This window comes from Rhinatrema bivittatum, chromosome 9, assembly GCF_901001135.1.
Source record: "Rhinatrema bivittatum chromosome 9, aRhiBiv1.1, whole genome shotgun sequence".
Taxonomy (NCBI): Eukaryota; Metazoa; Chordata; class Amphibia; order Gymnophiona; family Rhinatrematidae; genus Rhinatrema; species Rhinatrema bivittatum.
In genome coordinates, this window is record NC_042623.1 from 38,406,302 (window position 1) to 38,426,093 (window position 19,792).

At 44.2% G+C, this 19,792-nt stretch overlaps 1 protein-coding gene across 11 annotated transcripts in view; it reads left to right on the forward strand.

Moving 5' to 3' along the window:
- Positions 1-19,792, forward strand: part of MAGI2 (membrane associated guanylate kinase, WW and PDZ domain containing 2) — a 1,548,202-nt gene that overhangs the window by 233,655 nt on the left and 1,294,755 nt on the right. Inside the window, exon 1 of one of the 11 annotated variants that reach the window (XM_029615856.1) lies at positions 12,405-12,475. The exons of the other annotated variants lie outside the window; for them this stretch is intronic. The gene's annotated coding sequence lies outside the window, so the exon portion shown is untranslated. Of the gene's footprint in view, positions 1-12,404; positions 12,476-19,792 lie in introns of those variants that run through there. 11 annotated transcript variants of the gene reach the window in all.

Genomic DNA, 19,792 nt, shown 5'->3' on the forward strand with positions numbered 1-19,792 from the left:
TGAAAGATGCAATCACCCACATTGAGATCTTCCCCAGTCACAGGAAGTATCTCCAGTTTGTCGTGGGCGAGAGGCATTTCCAGTACAGAGTGTTTCCATTCAGCCTCACCTCGGCCCCACATGTCTTCACCATGTGTCTGGCAATAGTGGGTGCACACCTCTGCTGTCTGCGGGTGCAGGTGTTCTCCCTACCTGGATGATTGGCTGGTCAAGAGTGCCACCCAGGAGGGAGTGCTTCAGTCCCTGCACTTGACCATTCAGATGTTGGAGTCCCTGGGGTTTGTCATCAACTACCCAAAGTCCCATCTTACTCCGTCGCCTCATTTGGACTTTCTCGGCACCCGGCTGAACACAGCTCAGGCCAGACCTCTCTTCCTTGCAACCAAGCGCTCACACTGGCATCCCTTGCAGGAGTGGTCCACTGGAGTTGGGGGTCTTGGCCTGCCACATGCTCCAACTCCTGGGTCACACCTGTGTCCGTCCATGTCACTACCCTGGCTCGCTTACATATGCGCAGAGCTCAGTGGACATTGCAGTCCCAATGGCAGCAAGCCACCCAGGACTTCCATGTGTGCATCTGTGTTACTCTGGCTCTCCGCACCACTTTGTTTTGGTGGGAAAGCCTGCCTAATTTGGAACAGGGAGTTTTGCTTCAGTTTCCCCCTACCCAAGTTGTGCTTACCATGGATGCGTCCACCCTGGATTGGGGCACCCATGTGGAAGGGCTCCACACGCAGTCTGTGGTCGCTCAGGAAGCTCAGTGCCAGATCAACCTCTTGGAGTTTCGAGTGTTTCGATACATACTTTGGATGGTCAGGGATTGCCTGTCCAGCAAAACAGTCCTGATCCAGACCAACAACCAAGTGGCAATGTGGTACATCAATAAGCAGGGAGGTACAAGGTCCTTCCTCCTGTGCCAGGAGGCAATTCAGTTTTGGTCATGGGCTCAGTCCCAGGGCATTCTACTACGAGCCATGTTTTTAGCCAGGATGGAAAATGTGGTGGCGGACCGGCTGAGTTGAGCCTTCCAACCCCACAAGTGCTCCCTGAATCAGGAAGTAGCAGATCGGATCTTCCATCTTTGGAGCACCCCAGATGTGGATCACTTTGCCTCCCTCTGCAATAGCAAGGTGAAACAATTCTGCTCCCTGTTCAGGGGGGACGGCAAACTAGCTTTGGATGCCTTTGCCCGTCACTGAGGCAAGGGCCTTCTATTTGCATATCCTCTGCTTCCTCTGGTGATGAAGACTCTCCTAAAGCTCCGGCAGGACAGGGGGACCATGATCCTTATAGCTCTTATTGGCCGAGACAGATCTGTTTCCCACTCCTACAGGATCTCTCTGTCTGGGGACTTACCCTGACCTTGTCTCACAGGATCAGGGCAGGCTGTGCCACCCCAACCTCAGGGCATTGTCTCCGATGGCCTGGATATTGAGAGGCTAATTCTGCAGCCTTTTAACCTGTCGGATGATGTGTCTCAGGTCCTAGTGGCTTCCACCAGGAAGTCTTATGGCCTGAAGTGGAGGAGGTTTTCCGTGTGGGGTGAGAGCCATCAACTACCTGCTGCATCTGTCAGACTTTGGCTTGAAGACCAACTCCATCTGAGTGCACCTGAGTGCCATCGGTTCCTACCACCAGGGTGTGGATGGTTTGTCCATCTCTGTGCAACCCATAGTGGGCATTTTATGCAAGGTCTGCTTCAGTTGAAGTCTTCCATGCGGCCTCTGGCTATGACCTGGGATCTCAGGGTAGTGTTGGCTTGGCTGATGATGGATCCTTTTGAATCACTGTGCTCCTGTGACCTAAAGTACCTGACCTGGAAGATCGTGTTTTTGGTCACAGTCACTTTGGTGCGCAGGGCCATTGAGCTTCAGATGTTGGTAATGTATCCACCATAAACAAAGTTCTTTCATGATAGGATGATTCTGCGCATGCACCCTAAATACCTGCCTAAGGTAGTGACAGATTTCCATCTTAACCAGTCCATCATCCTACCCATCTTTTTTCCCAAGCCTCATTCACACCAGGGTGATTGGGCTCTGCACAGCTTGGATTGCAAAAGAGCCTTGGCCTTCTACCTGAGTGAACAGGAGGCCACAGGTAGTCTATGCAACTCTTCATCTCTTTTGTCAAGAATAGAGTAGGAGTTGCGGTTGCCAAGCAGACCCTGTCTAACTGGCTGGCAGATTGCTTTTCCTTCTGCTATGCGCAAGCGGGACTGCAACTTGGGGGCCATGTCAAGGCTCACTCTGGTGGCCCACTTGAGAGCAGTCCCCGTGGCTGAGATCTGCAAGGCTGCGACGTGGAGTTCTCTCCCCACTTTTGCTACCCACTACTGTTTGGACAGGGATGGCTGACACAATATCAATTTCGGCCAATCTGTCCTCCGGAATCTTTCAGCTGTAGAACCCAACTCTTCCTACTTATAGCCCTTTGTTCGGATTCACGCTGTCTCCCTCTGTTATCAACAGCACTGGTATTATTGTGCCCATTGGCCCCTAGTTGGGTGCATGTTAGTCTTGTTCTGGAACAGCCTGTAGCTAGGGATTTATTTACCCATGTGTGAGGACTAACATCCTGCTTGTTGTAGGAGAAAGCAGAGTTGCTTACCGGTAACAAGTGTTCTCCTAGGACAGCAGGATGTTAGCCCTCTCGAAACCCGCCCACCACACTGCGGAATTAGGTTTCTTCTATGTATGCTGTTTTATTTTTTTCATAATTCTATGTTACGAGACTGGAGAGGGACCCCACGTAGACACGTGGATAGTGGCATGCTGGACATGCTAAGTGTGCCAGTCAAAGTTTCTAGACATAATTGACATAATTTTTCCATGCCGGGCTCCATCTGATGATGTCACCCATATGTGAGGACTAACATCCTGCTGTCCTAGGTGAACACCTGTTACAGGTAAGCCGCTCTGCTTTTTTCATGCTTCGTGTTTATTCAATTATAACTGTAACTTTTGGCAAGTAAGCTTTGGATGTATCAGCTATTGTGTGTAGGGTTTTATTTTATGTACTTCAGAAAGAAATGTTTTTAATTGCCTTTCATCAATATTAGTTTGCATGCATATTCTCGCTTTTAATTGTTTGATACTACTAGACTTTAATTGTAAAAGAAGATGAGAGCTTGGGGGCTTAATTTTAAGAATGATTAAAAGTCAATGAGGCATTTGAAGGGATTAGAAAATACCATATTTCTCACAGTTTTTAGAACTGTATATTAATTAAAGATGAGTGGGGAACATAAGGATAGTGACTAAAGAACTTTTTCAAAACTCTGTCAGAAGATTAATTCCAATACAGTATTAGTAATTATACAGAAGGTCCCATAACCTGTTAAGTTTGTGGAAGAATTAATGCTGCAAAAGCTGAAGAGAGTTATATGCTCTTTATTTATAGGAACTGGTCTACTGTTGTACTTTGCAGTGGGATACTTTAGGGTATGAAACCTAGGACCTTTCTAATATTCATTGTAAACTTAGATGTCTTGTAACTACTACAGATATACAGTATGATAACATTATAGCTTATAGGTTATAACTTTTATATTGGTTTCATCTTGAATCATTTCTGCCAGTTTAGCAATCGTGCCATCACCATTGGCACCCATGATACCAATATTTCAAAGTATAGTGTTAGAATGTATACATAGAGGTGAATTTTTGAAGAGCTACAGATGTAAAACTTAGCATACATTCACATAAGTAGCATCTACTTGCATACATGTTATCTCATAAACATCAAACATATGCGTGCATTTTTGCTTCTGCATACACATATATGGGTGTAAAAAGAGGATGGTCTAGGGGTGTTCCAGGATGGGGCCAACATTTACATACATAAGTTCCTATTGTAGAAGACGCGCACGTACATTTGGCAACCTACTCGTGTAATTTTATACCTGCTAATTATCTGGCGGAAATTATATTAAACGTGTTTATTGTGTAGTAATGGCTGGCTGGGAGGTCTGGGCGAACTAGGAGAAGTTCAGGCTGAAGAACCAGGAGGTTCTCAATGACTTGGAGAAGGACTGGGCAAACTGGTGGAGTAATCGGTAAAGTGGTTAATTTCAACAATGCACGCATGTTTTAAAATATGTGATATATGTGCCTAAATCGAATTTTATTTTATTTATTTATTTATTTATTTATTTATTTAGTATACCGACATTCGATCGAGATATCACATCGGTTTCCAGATAACAGGTTGAATAGGGCGAGAACTGCCCTATTTTACATTGTAACAAGATAACAATTAATTAAACATTTAATATAAGAAACATTGCAACAGCTGAATATAATTAAATGTGGGTATAGAGAAATGGCAAATAGCCTATATACAATATGTACAAAATGACTTGGTTACGAGTAGAATGGGGGAGAGGGAGGGAAAGGTGGGGGAAGGGGGGTTGTGTGTTAGTGCAGGGTAGTAGTCAAGCGGGGAGGATTTCAAGAACATGTATTTTAGGTTGTTGGGGTTCAGGAGGGAAGGCTTTCAAGAACAGCCATGTTTTGAGCTGTTTTTTAAAGACTTGAGGTGAGGGTTCGTTTATGAGATGAGTGGGGAGGGAGTTCCACAGGGTAGGGCCAGCTATTGTAATGGCTCGTTTGCGTGTTGCATTGAGGTGAGCATTTTTGAGATTTGGGATGGAGAGGAGACCTGAGTTGGAGGATCTGAGAGTTCTTTGTGTGATATATGGTTGGATGGTGTTGTTTAGCCAGACCATTTTGTTGTTGTTTATTTTTTTGTGTATAAGTGTGAGGGTTTTATACTGGATTCTTTGGGTGATGGGCAGCCAGTGGAGGTCTTTGAGAGTGGGTGTGATGTGGGAGGATTTTCTGTGGTTGGTGATGATTCTGGCGGCGGCGTTTTGTAGGACTTGGAGGGGCTTGATGTGGATTTCTGGGAGTCCAAGGAGGAGGGAGTTGCAGTAGTCGAGTTTTGAGAAAATAATTGATTGCAGTACTGTTCGGAAATCATGCGGTTGGAGGAGAGGTTTGAGTTTTTTAAGTGTTTGGAGTTTGAAAAATCCATCTTTGATTGTATTGGAGATGTGTCGTTTAAAGTTGAGTTGGCTGTCAATGGTGACTCCTAGGTTTTCTGTGGATGGTGTGAGTGAGGTTTTTGATAAGTTTGGCATCCCCGTGTTGTTTGAGCTTCCTGGGTTGTTTGAGGGGGTGCTCTCGAGGGGGGAAGAGGGACGGTCGTCCTGGATGTGAATGATTTCTGTTTTGGCTTGGTTGAGACAGAGTGATAGTTGGGATAGCAGTTGTGATACTTATGCAAGTAAGTCCTACTTTTATGTGATACTTATGCAAGTAAGTCCTACTTTTATATTCATGCCTAAAATATATACTCTTATATTTTTTAAAGTGATAAGAAAAGGACATGTTCAGGGTATTCATTGCATCTATACGTGTGTAAGCATACATATGTGCATCTGTTCCAGGGTAAAGAAACTCATATTTAATAAGCCGCGCATGTATGATAACGCGTGGGTTATAAAATAGTGTCATAGATCTCTGAGCGGCCATGTTCACGTGTTTATGCCACCGATCGTAGTTGCTTGAAAGTTATTTTCAAATTCTCAGTATAGTAGGAGGAGTATTTATCATAGATTTACAAGTTTCCTGCCCTTCTAAATAAAGATGAGTTGAACAAATCTAACTAATGCACATAAAGCAAAATTTGAAATTTCTTGATCTGTAAACCAGAAAAAGCAGTAATTTATCCAACAATTGATTTATATACTGCATAATCCTTTAATTAGAAAGTTATATTTGGCAGATTGATAAGAACTGCCCTTCATGTTTGCTAATCCGATTTGTTGAACGACTACGTTGACTTGCCAAATGCTGTTGTAACTTGTTTTATGAAATATGGTGATATGGAAAACGCTGCAAATTGAAACATTTCAAATCATATCCACAAAAGTTTCAAAGCTAAATTGGCTAAGTTCCTAAGGAATTATAGGCTTAAAACAAATTAGAAGTACAATTTATAAAATACGATCCCTAGGTATTAAGATTTCATGTGGCTTATGCAGTTGGATATTGATCTAAAGATTGGCAGCAATGATTTCTGAGGGTGGCAGTGAGAATTTATCTTTTTTTACCTGTGGAATTTCTGTGGAGACTTTTACCTTCTTCTGGATATCTACAGAACTATTTTATTTTATTTTAAAAATACTTAATATACTACCTAAATTACTTGCTGAGTGGTTTACAATCTCATGAAAACTCATTCCTAATTATGCATGTTTAACATTGTAAACCGCTTAGACCTATATATTGTAGAGACGGCATAGAAAAACTTTCAAATAATTAAATAACTCCCCATTCTTTCCCATCCCCCAACACCCCTTCCACCCAACCCTGCAAAGGAGTTCTTATTTAATACATAAACAGTTATTCCCACCCCTACCCATATCCATAATCATTAAAACCCCCCACCCTCATCACTAACCCACCTCACTAATAATACTTATTCCAATAAAAAACATCCCAGCCTCCAGAAATCTCCTTCAACCCTACATATAAATTCTTCAACCAGTCATCCACTCAGCTAGCCCCAAAAGCTTCCGCAAATAATCACAACCAACAGCTTTTGAAAGTTTAAATACTTACCTTGCCATTGCAAATCCAGTGGCACTTTATTATACAAAAATGGTGCTGTGTAACAAAAAGAAGAATTCAAACTCATTGGTTTCTAAGGTGCACCAAAAATCATTGCCACATTTATCCTATTCTCAGAGAACTTCACTCCAAGTTCCTTTTAGAATCCAGCATAAAATTATCCTGCTGATCTTCAAGATCTTTCTCTAAGATCAGCGGGTCCCAACTGGTGTGTTGCAACACATCAGTGGATCATCAAGTAGATGCAGGTGTGTCGCCATGCTTCCCGGTCTCCCGCTGGCCCAGCTGCTCTCCCTGCCCCAGCGAAATGGGAACACTTCCCTCCACCCGGGCTTAAAATGCTGATAGCCCGGGTGGGACGCAGCAGGAGAGCTGGAGTCAGCGGCACCAGCAGGACCTCTTCTTCCCCGCCCCCCCCCCCCCCCATGGCCTGGAAGAGGAAGTGGTGAGCTGTGGCCGCGGGCGCAGGAAGAAGAGGCCGTGCTGGGTAAAGTGCGAGCAGCATCGGCCGAAAGAAGAGAGCGCGGCCCGGAGCAGTGTCAGACTCCATGGCTGATGGGACTCCTTTCTCGAGGCCGCGAGGGCTGGAAGAGGAAGAGGCTGTTGCTGCCGTTAGTTGTTCAGTAGAGGGAGAGTGAGTGAGCGAGCATATGTGTTTGAGATTGTGTGTGAGAGAGAGAGACAGCATGTATGTAAGTGAGTGATTGAGAGCCCATATGTGTAAGTGTGTGATTAGGAATCTGTTGTGTGAAATAGAGTGTGGGTGTGTATGATTGAGATCCCTTGTGTGTGTGTGAGATAGCATGAATGTAAGTGTGTGATTGAGAACCTGTATGTGTGTGAAAGAGCATATGTATGTATGATGAAGAGCCTGTGTGTATAAGAGAAAGTGAGAGAGCATGTGTGTAATTGTGTGATTGAGAGCCTATGTGAGTGAGAGAGTGAGCATGTGTGCGACTGAGAGAGAGGAGAAAGTTGCGAGCAACCCCGCCCCCTCCTCCTAATTCACAACAATCTCAGGGCACCTGGAAATCGAACATTTCCAGGTATGGAGAGCAGAACATTTTTTAATCCTTATTATTTTAATTATTGGGCCTTTGCTGTTTTGAAATATTTTATTGGTGTCTGGAAATTTTTTGTTATGAGTTTTTAATTATTGGATATGCCATTCATCAGCTATTTTGAAATCTGTTCTTTTGTTAGTATGGTTTTACTGCTACTGATTTTATATTTCTTGATTTGTTTTATAAGGACTGGTGATGTTTCTCTTTTTCATTACACTGCATACAGTCTCTCTGGCTTGTTGCACTTTCCAGTTCAGTTTTTGTCTGCATGTTTCTAGTTATGCTTAGTTAGGTGAGGGTCTGCACATGTGATTTAGGTGAGGTTTTCTGCTGGCGTGTAGTTTCTGTGTAGGGCTCTATAGCAGCCTGACTTGGTCCGTTTTCCTAACAGAAATATTGGAGTTTTAAGGCCTGGTGTAATATTTTCAGTGTTGCCTTTTCTTAGGTAAGGTGGTAACTATTTGATTGCTGGAAGTTGGTGCTGTTCTGGTATGGGAGATTTACTATTTATGTAATTTCTGTTCAGAGAGAGTACTCTTATCTTTCCCTTGTGTCATTCTTAATAATAAAAGTAATACGGGGCCTTTTTTCTTTTTTTTTATTTCCGCCGTAGATTGTAATGAGCAGTGTGTCAGACATGTGAGCGTTGTCCGTCAGGTGTGTCACGATGGGAAAAAGATTGAGAAGCACTGCTCTAGGATCACTTGACAGCTCTTGAATAATTGTCGGGCCTCATGAATCGTTTTATGCCCTGTCTTGCTCCATTTGCTCTTTGAGCTTTGACCTCCGCTCTGCTCTGCTCATCCATGTTGCTACCGTTCATGTAAGAGTTTTCCATCCTGTGCCTTAAAAATCTGAAACTGCCTTCATGTTACTGGTTGTGCCATTTTCAAAATTATTTACATGCTGAAAATGCACATAAAATATGCATATGTTTACCCCACAGCATATGCGCGTCTGTAGGCCGATGTGCAAGTACGTGCAGTGCGTTGAAACTATGTATTTCAATGAAATGAACGCTTGTACTTCACCCACCTGTTTTTAAAATGTGTGCATAGATTTTACATGCAAAAATAACATAGGACTTGCTTGCACGAGTCGGGATTAACATGCATAAATTGCTGTATTTTAAAACATATGTATGTGAGTGAAATTACCAGTTTATCTAATTGGTCCACCAGTTTTCCCAGTCCTTCTCCAGGTCATTGAGACCCTCTTGACTCCATCCTGAACTCGCCTCCATTTCTCTCAGACCTCCCATCTAGCCAACGGTCCACAATAAACAGGTTTATTATCATTTATGCCAGATAATTAGCTGGTGTAAAATTACGCGAGTAAATTGGAAAATGTATGCACCTGTCTTTTAAAATAGCAACTTTCACACACAATTGTTGGCCCTGCCCAGGAATGCCCCAAACAGTCCCATTTTTACACACATATATGCGTGTGCGAAAGTGAAAATATATGTGTTTTATGTATATGCTGAGTTTTACTCACGTAACATCACCTTTAAGTGTGTAAATGGGCTTTTGAAAATTGCTAGGATAGTATGTTCCATTTATGTGTGCAACTCCTTTGAAAACTATCTCCTTAACGTGAAAGCCAGGCACAATCTTCAGTTCAAACTTTTCTCAACCCCCTTGTCCCGCCCCTTATTTCTTTCACTCGCAACCTGACAATGTTGTGTCAGAGATTTGGTTTCTGTTGTCACCCGTTATTTGATGTGGTGTTACACGGACACGCTTTTTAAATGATTGGTTGGCTATTACTCAAACACACTGCTTCCTTCTGTTGTCACAACATACAGATCTGTCATTGATTTTCAGCTGGAAAAAGTCAGCTAATAATGAGGAACAAAGCAGACACATGCAGATCCATCCAAATAAATGTTTTGTTTCACTTTATAAAAAGCAGAAATAATTACAATACTCACTCTAACGTGGCTTAAAACAGGTAATTAGTGGGGTAAGCTTCCCTAAGCCACCCAGCGGCAGAATACTGGAAAGACTCAGGTCAGCAGATTTTCAAAGGGAAAGCACACTAACACACATGTGAGGACAATAGTAACCACACACTTTGTCCCTTCCCTGCATTATTTGCAGATGGGGGTTGATCTTGGAAAACTATATTTGAAACTCCAAGCTATGCCTTTGTTTGCCGGCTAGATACCTTTGAAAATTACCCCGGTAGGTGTGATGTAGTAAATGGAGTTCCCTCCAAAGAGAGGGGTGTTACCAGAGGTGTGCCGCAGGGAGCAGTCTTTTGCCTGATTCTTGTCTATGTTTTTGTGAGCGACATTGTGGAAGGATTGTCAGGAAAGGGTTGTCTTTTTGCAGATGATACCAGAATCTGCTAAGGGTAGTCAGCCAGGGAGGTATAGAAAACATGTACGTGTACATGTGCAAATGATATAAAATCGCAGCGCATCTGGTCACGCACCCACTTACACACGTGTATATGTGTGCCCGTGCGCCTGTTTTAAAGTTACTGTCCCTATTTGCAAATATGTGCCTGTAAGTGCCTTTTTGAAATAGCAACTTATGCGCGTAAGTGTTGGCCCTGCTCTGGAATGCTCCTACACGCCCCTTTTTTATGTGTGCATATGTGCATGTGAAAGTGAGAATACATGCTGACAGCCTAATTTTCAAAAGCATTTATACCTTTAAAACTGGTTTTACATGTGTGAATACACTTTACCCATGTAAGTGGGCTTTTGAAAATTGCTACAATATAATATATACCATTAAATTGTCCATAGAATTTACCTGGGTTAAGTACATTTAACGCAGGTAGATGGCTTTTGAAAACTGCTACAATAATATTCTACATTTGCATGTGTAACTTGTTTGAAAATTCACTTTAGATTGTTGACTTTTATAAAAGATGGGATACTCGAGTAGAGGCTACTTTGTGTGTATATGCCAATTTTTACAGACGTAAAGTTTTGAAAATTCACCCCAGTTGTTCTCACCAGCAACCTTTTTTTTTAATATTGTACTATATTCTGTGATAGTTCACTAAGAAAAAAGAAATGTTTGTATATCTGTGGTCACTCTCTGTGTATGTCTCTTGTTCATCATGTGTTGAGACAATGCCCTTTTATGTATTATTTATTTATTAGTATTTGTTACCTGTCTCCTATTAGTTCGGGTGAGGTACAGTAAAACATAATAGGCAATAAACTAAAATAACATAAAACAACAAAATAGTGCTCTCTTAAAGATCTATAGACCGCGACAAACTCTGAGATCTGTAGGCACAATGTGCTGGATATCCCCTCACCACATTTAATATTTGTAGATGAGATCTGCAAGTGGACCTTTGTCATGGTAGCCCTAATTCTCTGGAGTGCCCTCCCTTATAGTTGTAATGCCCCTCATTTCTGGTCTAAAGCGCCTCGGGCATCATGCTGCATCCAAGGAACATGGCTGAACTTCCTGCAGTTTTTGAGCCCTTTTATAGGTCCTACTGACAGGACTTCCTGTGACATGCTCAGATGACATCACATCCTGCTTTGATAATGGGAGGCTCAGAACTACTACCCGGTGCCTTCACAACAGGTCCCCTGCTTTCTTTTGCAATGCTTGTTCCTAGTGTTCCTGCTGCTGTTCCTGCTTGTTGCCTTGCTCCTGGTGTCCTCCTTGTGGGTCCTATGTTCTCTCTTCTACTCTTAATTATCCTCATCTGCCCTGGTGCTCGTTCCTTCGTTTCTTGTCTCGCCCTCGGACCAGGCTCTGTTCTCACTCAGCTTGGCCAGGTGTCTAGTCTCTGTCGCCACCTTTGGATCACAGCAGGAAAGTCCTGCCAGCCTCCAGAACCTGAGGGCTCAACACGAGGGGGAGGTGGTAGGCTAGGCAGAAGACCCACTCCAGGAGTGCATCAGGCACTGCCTTTTAAGTCCTATCTTGTGCTCACACAAAATAGGCAGCACAAACTTAACAGTGGCATAAGGGCTCACTACCCCCAGATGTGGCAATAGTTTGTGCGCTGAGATTTGTTTTCAGCTATATGAGTCTTAATATGGCATTTGTTTGAGCCGATATATAATTTAGAATATAGACAAATGATGGCAAAAAACCTTCTTAGAATTATGGTAAAAATGACCCAGAAGAGAGTATTCAAAATGTATTTGGGGGATCAATGAATGAGTTAAGTTCCAGCACATGAAGGCATGCAAAATAGTTTTGATATTTAAACTGTTCATACTTGCCTGTAACACTCATGGGTGTGGTAGAATGGATGAAGTGAGTTGATCCCACAAATTCTTTTCTTAAAATTTCCTTTTTCTTAAAAGCAAATACTGGTGAATCTGTGAAATTATCATGAAGAGTAGGAATTTCCTAATGACAAAGATTTGTTTTCTTAATTAAACTGGATCAAACAAGAATGAAACAAGAGTGGACTTTTATTAGACATTAAGATTATCCTTATTTGCATATAGCATGTGTTTAAAAACTTTTTTTTAATGCAGACACTAAAGCCAGTCTTGAACCTGTGGCTGTGGGAACAGCAGGCTCAGATCCCTACCAGAGTGAGCCATACCAGCTGTGGAGAGTTAGAAGAGCAGTATTATTCATGTTCCTCAGGGATTTAGGGCTTGGATATACCCAGCAAAGCTCATTGGTCCAAAGGGAGACCCATCCTTGATAGCACACCCTATTTAAACCGTTTGCTAGCAGAGAGTCCCTGCTGGCACAACAAATCCATCGGCTAGGTCTGTAAGTGTTGTTTTTCGGTCTGATACTGTTGTGGAACTAAAACCTTGCTTGCCTGGTAAGGAAGTCATCCTACATAATTTGTTTCTCCTGCAGTATGTAAGACAGGACTTTGTTATATATGCTAAATGCTGTTTTGATTAAAGCTGTTTTGTGAACTCTGACTACTTGCCTATGTCCTGGTCAGATGCTGTTAGATTGTTCCAGCCCAAACTTAAAGAGTCACAAAGCTCTAGTTCCAGGTTTGCTTGTGTTGACTGTAAAAACCAGCTGCAGTTTTTTTTTTTTTTAATATATATTCAGGTTAAAGGGCTTATTCCTGTCTGAGTAGAGAGGGAAAATTAAAGTTGGTAAGTGCTCTGTTAATGGGTTTTATTTTATTAATTTGTTGTTTCTGTGAGTCCATCCACAGTTGCAACTTGCTGCGTAAGTACGAGCCATGCCTGGTAATTCATTAACTGGGGATCCAGTGTTACTCCAGCTCAAGCTGTTACACCAAGACAGAGTCTTTGCTGCCTGAATTTAAAAGAAGCTTCTGTGCCTTTTACATAGATTTTGGCAATGGCTATCTTGGAGAATCAGCAACAACAGATTCACCTCTTGCTGCCGCAGGTTCAGGTGCTACAAATCCAATATCATGGGGTAGCCTAAATATTGCAACAGAATCATCAGCAGTTAGAGGCTGCTCTCATGCACTATGAACAGAAGTGCCAGCAGCTACAGGCTGTTCACATGCACTATGAACAGAAGCACCAACAGCTAGAGGCTGCTCACATGCACTAAGAACAGAAGCACCAGCAGCTAGAGGCTGCTCACATGCACTATGAACAGAAGCACCAGCAGCTAGAGGCTGCTCACATGCACTATGAACAGAAGCATCAACAGCTAGAGGCTGCTCACATGCAATATGAACAGAAGTGTCAGCAGCTAGAGGCTGCAATAAGAAGGAATTTTCCAGCATCAACAGCTAGAGGCTGCTCACATGCACTATGAACAGAAGTATCACCAGCTAGAGGCTGCTCACATGCAATATGAACAGAAGTGTCAGCAGCTAGAGGCTGCAATAAGAAGGAATTTTCCAGCCTCTAGCCCCTTATTCCAGAGTGATTTGATGAAAGCAAGTGGTGCTGCTGCTGAAGGTTTTTGCACCAGTGTGAGTTGCACTTCAGACTATACCCCTGAATACTTTAATGAAGAAATCAAGAAAATATACTGGGTAGTAGGATTGCTTTGAAATGGGCCACTACCTTCATAGAAGAAGACCCTGGAATTTTTAAAAATTCCTCGAGAATTTTTAAAAATGTTATCTGACACACGTCAGGAGCACACTGTGGAGAGAGGCCTGATGCAGCTTAGACAAGGAACAGGTCCTGTTCTCTCTTATGTAGCCTGCTTCCACCAACTACAAGCAGATATGGGATGGAGCGAGGACCCCTTGTGGTATCAATTTCACATTGGGCTAAGGGACGGAATCATAGATGAGCTGTCTCAAATAGAGCCACCTATATCTCTTGAAGACTTAATAAACACCAGTATTCATATCAATATGCATCTAGGTGAATGCAAAGGAGAACATACAGTAAACGTCACGGGAGAGTGGGCTAGCGCACAGGCCACTCTGCTGTGCGCGTGATTCAGTAAAAAGAAATATTCAAATTAGGGAGGCATTCTAACTGTGGAGAGTTGGAAAAGCTTATTTCTGTCCCTCATGTATTTAGGATTTGGGCACACCCGGTGAAGCTGTCAGTGGTCCAATGGAAGATCACCCCTGATAGCAGACCCTTAGCCAGCAGAATCTCTGCTGGCACAATGAATCCATGGACAGAGTCTGTAAGTCTTGTTTTTGAATTTCGTTTGGAGCTGGTGTGGACCTAAAATCTCACTTGCCTGGTAAAGAAGTGATCTTGATCATTTGTTTCTCCTGCAGCGTGTAAGTTAGGGGCTTGTTATGTTTGATAAATGCTCTTTTGATTAAAGCTCTGTTATGAAATCTGACTACTTGGCTATGTCTGGGACAGACCATTGAACAAACCTCGGAATCATGCCGGCAGAATATGTGTAAGCTTGGACAGTGGTGAATAATCGTCGAAGATGAAGGAACTGACCAATAGGAATAATGTCTCTCAGTTATCGTGGATGATGGCTGGAATAATGTAATAAATTGTTCCAATCTGTAGGTTTTCTGTAAATGGTAGTGGTAATGCCTTCATCTGATCTGCATATCAAAATATCAAGAAATGACATACTTTGACTGTACTGAAAAGAGAACTATAAGTTGAAATCAAGAGTATTGATCAATTGAGAAAAAATATTTAATGAATCAGGTGTATCAATGCAGATGAAAATATTGTTTCCAAAATTTAATGTAGGACCAATGACGTGAAGAATAGATCTTTATCTTTATTAAAAATGAATGAATCACCTAAAATTACTAGGCAATGTTACAAATCTACATACACAGTTTAAAAAAGAAGAAACAGTATACAACAGTAAATGTCAGAACTGCTCACATTACCAGACACTTGCAATCAATTAAACCCTGAAGGAAGATTAAAAAAGAAAGTCTTTAACAATATTTTGAACGTTCTGAAGCAGTTCTGGAGCCTTCTGTATTCTGGGAGGGAGTTCCTAAAAGTAAAAGCTTCAATGGGAAAGCCTTCTCACGAGTATTGAGAAGCCCGTGCATGCTTCAAAGATGGAATCTCTAGGAGGCCTCGCTCAGAAGATCTGAGCAAACGTGTTGGGCTATACAGTCTCAGTAGTGCCAATAGCTGTAATAATTTTCAAGTGGTATGAAAGTATGCTACAAGAGGGTACCATGAGGACCACCAAAACTCTTCTTGCCCCAGACACTATTGATCTTACATGCAAAAATAAATTGCATGTTGAGAAAAACAAGCCATAGCAGAAGTAAAATATGAGCCATCAGCAAATTAAAATGAATGTGAATATTACTGTATATTGATGTAATACCCTAAAATATCTTTAAAGTATAGCAAGCCATTATAATGTTGTCTTTGTGCTGCCTAGAAATATTTATTGTTTTTCACCCTTCCAAGTGCACATGCATACCCTTTAGTATTTTCCAATTTTTCTTCCTCTGCTGAGTAATACAGCAGCCTGCAGGGTAGAGGAGAGGCACGTGGGATGCATGTCCCTCCTGAGCTGTTTCCTAGGCTGTTCTTGGATCAAGAAGATGCTTCTTTAGGCATTATTGTCTGGGTAATGTTGGCCAAAAGCTTCCTCTGCACCACCAGTAGCCCCCATCCGCACAGCCTAAGCCAGGTCTCCCACTTGGCAACGCTGGCCATTAGGCCATTGGGCTGGTCCTGTTCCCACCGTCCATTAAAAAAAAAAAAAAAAAAAAAAAGAAGCCTATCATTTTAACACAGCTATTTACTGTGCAAAACTGTTCTCACAGGACAAGCAGGATGGTTGTCCTCACAAATGGGTGACATCGAGGATGGAGCCCACCACGGAAAACTTCTGTCAAAGTTTAAACAGAACTTTGACTGGCCCCTACTGGGCATGCCCAGCAAGGCACTGACCCTGCAGCCAGCAGGGGTCTCCCTTCAGTCTTCTTTTTTCCACGCAGCAGTTGCCACGCGGTGAAAGGAGCTCTCTTACCACGTTCCTGACAGGAATTCGGTATTTTTCTTTCCGAAGAAAATTTGCCCCTCAGGGGTCTCCCTTCGACAAATTTTTGTCACCTCCGCGGAAACCGGTAAGTTTTTTGCCTTTTTTCTTCGACTACTGTCGAATTTGGCCCTCGAGGCCTGTTGGCAATTACCGAGCCCGCGACTAAATTTGGCCTTAAGCCATGGCGACGGGGTTCCGTCGATGCCCGGATTGTACCCGGACTATGTCAATCACAGACCCCCATAGGGTTTGTGTTTTGTGTTTGGGTAGTGAGCATGATGTCCTGACTTGCACCAAATGTGCCCTAATGACACCTAAGGGTCGCAAAGCCAGGATGGAGAAGATGGGGCTCCTCTTCCATGCACCCACCCCAACGCCATCGATAGCATCGACGTCATCGGAACCGGCACCGTCGAAGTTGCACCACCATCGTCAACCCTCCGGTGACTGTCCACCATCGATGACTTCTCGGCCGTCGACTCCTGTCCCCTCCCCGGATGGGCGAGGAGACCGGAAGGACAAGCATCGCCATCGACGGCACAAGTCTCGGCCTGTCGAGGATCCACAGTCATCGACCTCTGAACAAGCCGAGCCACCGACTAAGAGGCCTCGATCAGACTTGGCACCGTCCACGTCTTGTTCGCAGGCATCGAGGAAACCCTCACCCTCTCGGGGTGTGGGAGCCGTGATCCCACCGGTTACGGTGGTCCCTCCGGCTCTGCCTCAGCCTCCCTCTCCCGTCGAGCCGGGTATTGTTACCCCTGGTCTCCGGGCAGAACTGGACCGGCTGGTCCAGGAGGCCATCGAGAAGCGATGCAAAGATTCCAACCTCCATTGGCACCGTCTCCGGCACCGATTCCGGCACCGCCACCGGCATCGACCCCGGCACCGACTCCACCACCGAGGAAGGAACCGACCACCGAACCTTTGGTGGAAGCGCTGGCACCGCTACTACAACGTATGGAGGCACTTGTACATGCCCTCCCATCGATAATTCCAGTAGCACCGACAGCGCCATCGTTTCCGACTGGATTTTCATCGGCGGGAGAAACACCGTTCCTGATTCCCCCTTCCGGGGTGGTCCCATCGGTGCCTTCTCGTATATCTCCACCGATTTATCCTTTGGCTCCATCGGTTCCAAGACCGGCACCGACTCCATCGGCAGCACCGAAACCCTCGATGCCGTTCCCAGTACCGATTGTACCACCGGTTCCTCCAAGGTTTCCTTCGATGCCTTCGGATCCTCAACCAGGTCCATCGGGGCTTCAACCCCCAAGTGATCCCTATGATACCTGGGGTGATGATACATCTTCTGACACAGATTTACCATCACCGCCTTCTCCTACAGAGAGTAGAAAAAGATCTCCTCCAGAGGATCTCTCCTTTATTAATTTTGTTAAGGAGATGTCCGAAATTGTACCTTTTCAGCTACAATCTGAGACCGATGACAGACACCAGATGATGGAACTGCTTCAATTTTTGGACGCTCCAAAAATCATCGCTTCCATCCCCATTCACCAGGTGTTTCTCGATCTCTTAAAGAAAAACTGGGAATCTCCTTCATCTGTATCACCAGTTAACAAGAAGGCTGACTCCACATACCTCGTCCAGTCAGCACCAGGCTTTCAAAAGCCTCAACTGGATCATCGCTCTGTTATGGTGGAGTCCGCACAAAGAAAAGCCAAGCGTCTCAAGCCACACTCCTCCACTCCGCCGGTCAAGGACAATAAATTCCTAGACAGTGTGGGACGGAAAGTGTACCATGGAGCTATGCTGATTTCTCGCATAGCCTCATATCAACTCTACATGACGCAATATAACAGAGCCATCCTTAAACAGATGCAAGATTTTGCTGACACATTACCTGACCAATACCAGCCACAGCTTCAGACCCTTCTTAACAAGGGGTTTGAAGCGGGGAAGCACGAGATCAGAACGGCTTATGACATCTTCGATGCCTCCACAAAGGTTTCAGCTACTGCCATCTCGGCCAGACGTTGGGCTTGGTTAAAGTCATCCAACCTTCGCCCAGAGGTCCAGGATCGTTTAGCGGATTTACCCTGCTTAGGGGACAATTTGTTTGGAGAACAAATTCAGCAAATAGTAGCTGAATTGAAAGATCACCACGAGACGTTGAAACAACTTTCTTCTGTTCCGTCTGAGGTTTCCTCCAAACAACCACTTAAGAAGGACTCTAAGAAGTCGTTCTTTCGGCCACGCCGTTACTACCCTCCATCGGCCAGGCCTCGTCCAGCTCGATCCTCTACTAGGCCTCAGCCGCGTCAGCCTAGGAAACAAAGACCTACTGTAGCCCCTCCTCCTGGGCCTGCGGTTGGCCTTTGACTCCCCTGTAGAGAACACATGCCAAACCCCTCTTCCAGACATTCCTGTAGGAGGTCGACTGTACCATTTTCTACAACCTTGGTTGCAGATCACCTCAGATCAGTGGGTGCTAACAATTATCGCACAGGGTTACCACCTCAACTTCATAACTCTTCTGGCAGACTCCCCGCCTCTTCAAGCGTGGAGTCTATCCACCCATTTGGCTCAATTACAACAGGAAGTGTCTCTTCTTCTGCAATCAAATGCTATAGAACCCGTTCCTCCCTCTCAACGAGGCAAGGGATTCTATTCCAGATACTTCCTAATACCAAAGAAATCAGGGGGACTACGTCCCATTTTGGACCTTCGAGCCCTCAACAAATACCTTCAAAAAGAGAAGTTCAAAATGGTAACCCTAGGCGCGCTGCTCCCTCTGCTACAAAGAGGGGATTGGCTGTGCTCTCTCGACCTCAAGGACGCTTATACCCACATTGCGATCACACAATCCCATCGCAAATATCTGCGGTTTCTAGTAGGCCACGACCATTATCAATACCGTGTCCTACCTTTCGGTCTGGCTTCTGCCCCACGAGTCTTTACCAAATGTCTCGTAGTGGTAGCAGCATTCCTAAGGAAGGAAGGTGTCCACGTCTACCCCTACCTGGACGATTGGCTAATCAGGGCCTCCACCCAACAGATAGCTCAATCCTCCCTAAAATTGACAATTCAAACACCCCTTTCCTTAGGGTTTCTTGTCAATTACGAGAAATCTTGCTTAGTCCCGTCTCAAACCTTATTCTTCATTGGAGCAGACTTGGACACCTTACAGGCAAAGGCTTACCTTCCTCTTCAGAGGGTCCACACCCTAATGTCCCTGGCTCGCCAGCTCCAGTCTCAGAACACTGCCACGGCTCGCCAGTTCCTCATTCTCCTAGGACACATGGTATCCTCGGTTCAAGTCACTCCCATGACCCGACTAGCCATGAGAGTAACACAATGGACTCTACGACACCAATGGATTCAAGCTTTTCAACCTCTGTCCTCCATAGTCACAGTCACACAAGCGCTGCGCCTATCCTTAACCTGGTGGACGACTCAGGTCAACCTCCTTCAGGGCTTACCTTTTCTTCCACCGGATCCGCAAGTAATCCTAACCACCGACGCTTCTCACATCGGTTGGGGAGCCCATGTGGACGACTTTCAAACCCAAGGGTTATGGTCCAAAGAGGAAGCCGAACACCAGATCAATTTCCTGGAACTTCGAGCAATCCGCTATGCGCTCCGCACTTTCAAAGATCATCTCTTTCATCAGATAATCTTTATCCAGACGGACAACCAAGTGGCCATGTGGTACATAAACAAGCAGGGAGGCACAGGCTCCTTCCTTCTGTGTCAGGAAGCTGCGCAGATCTGG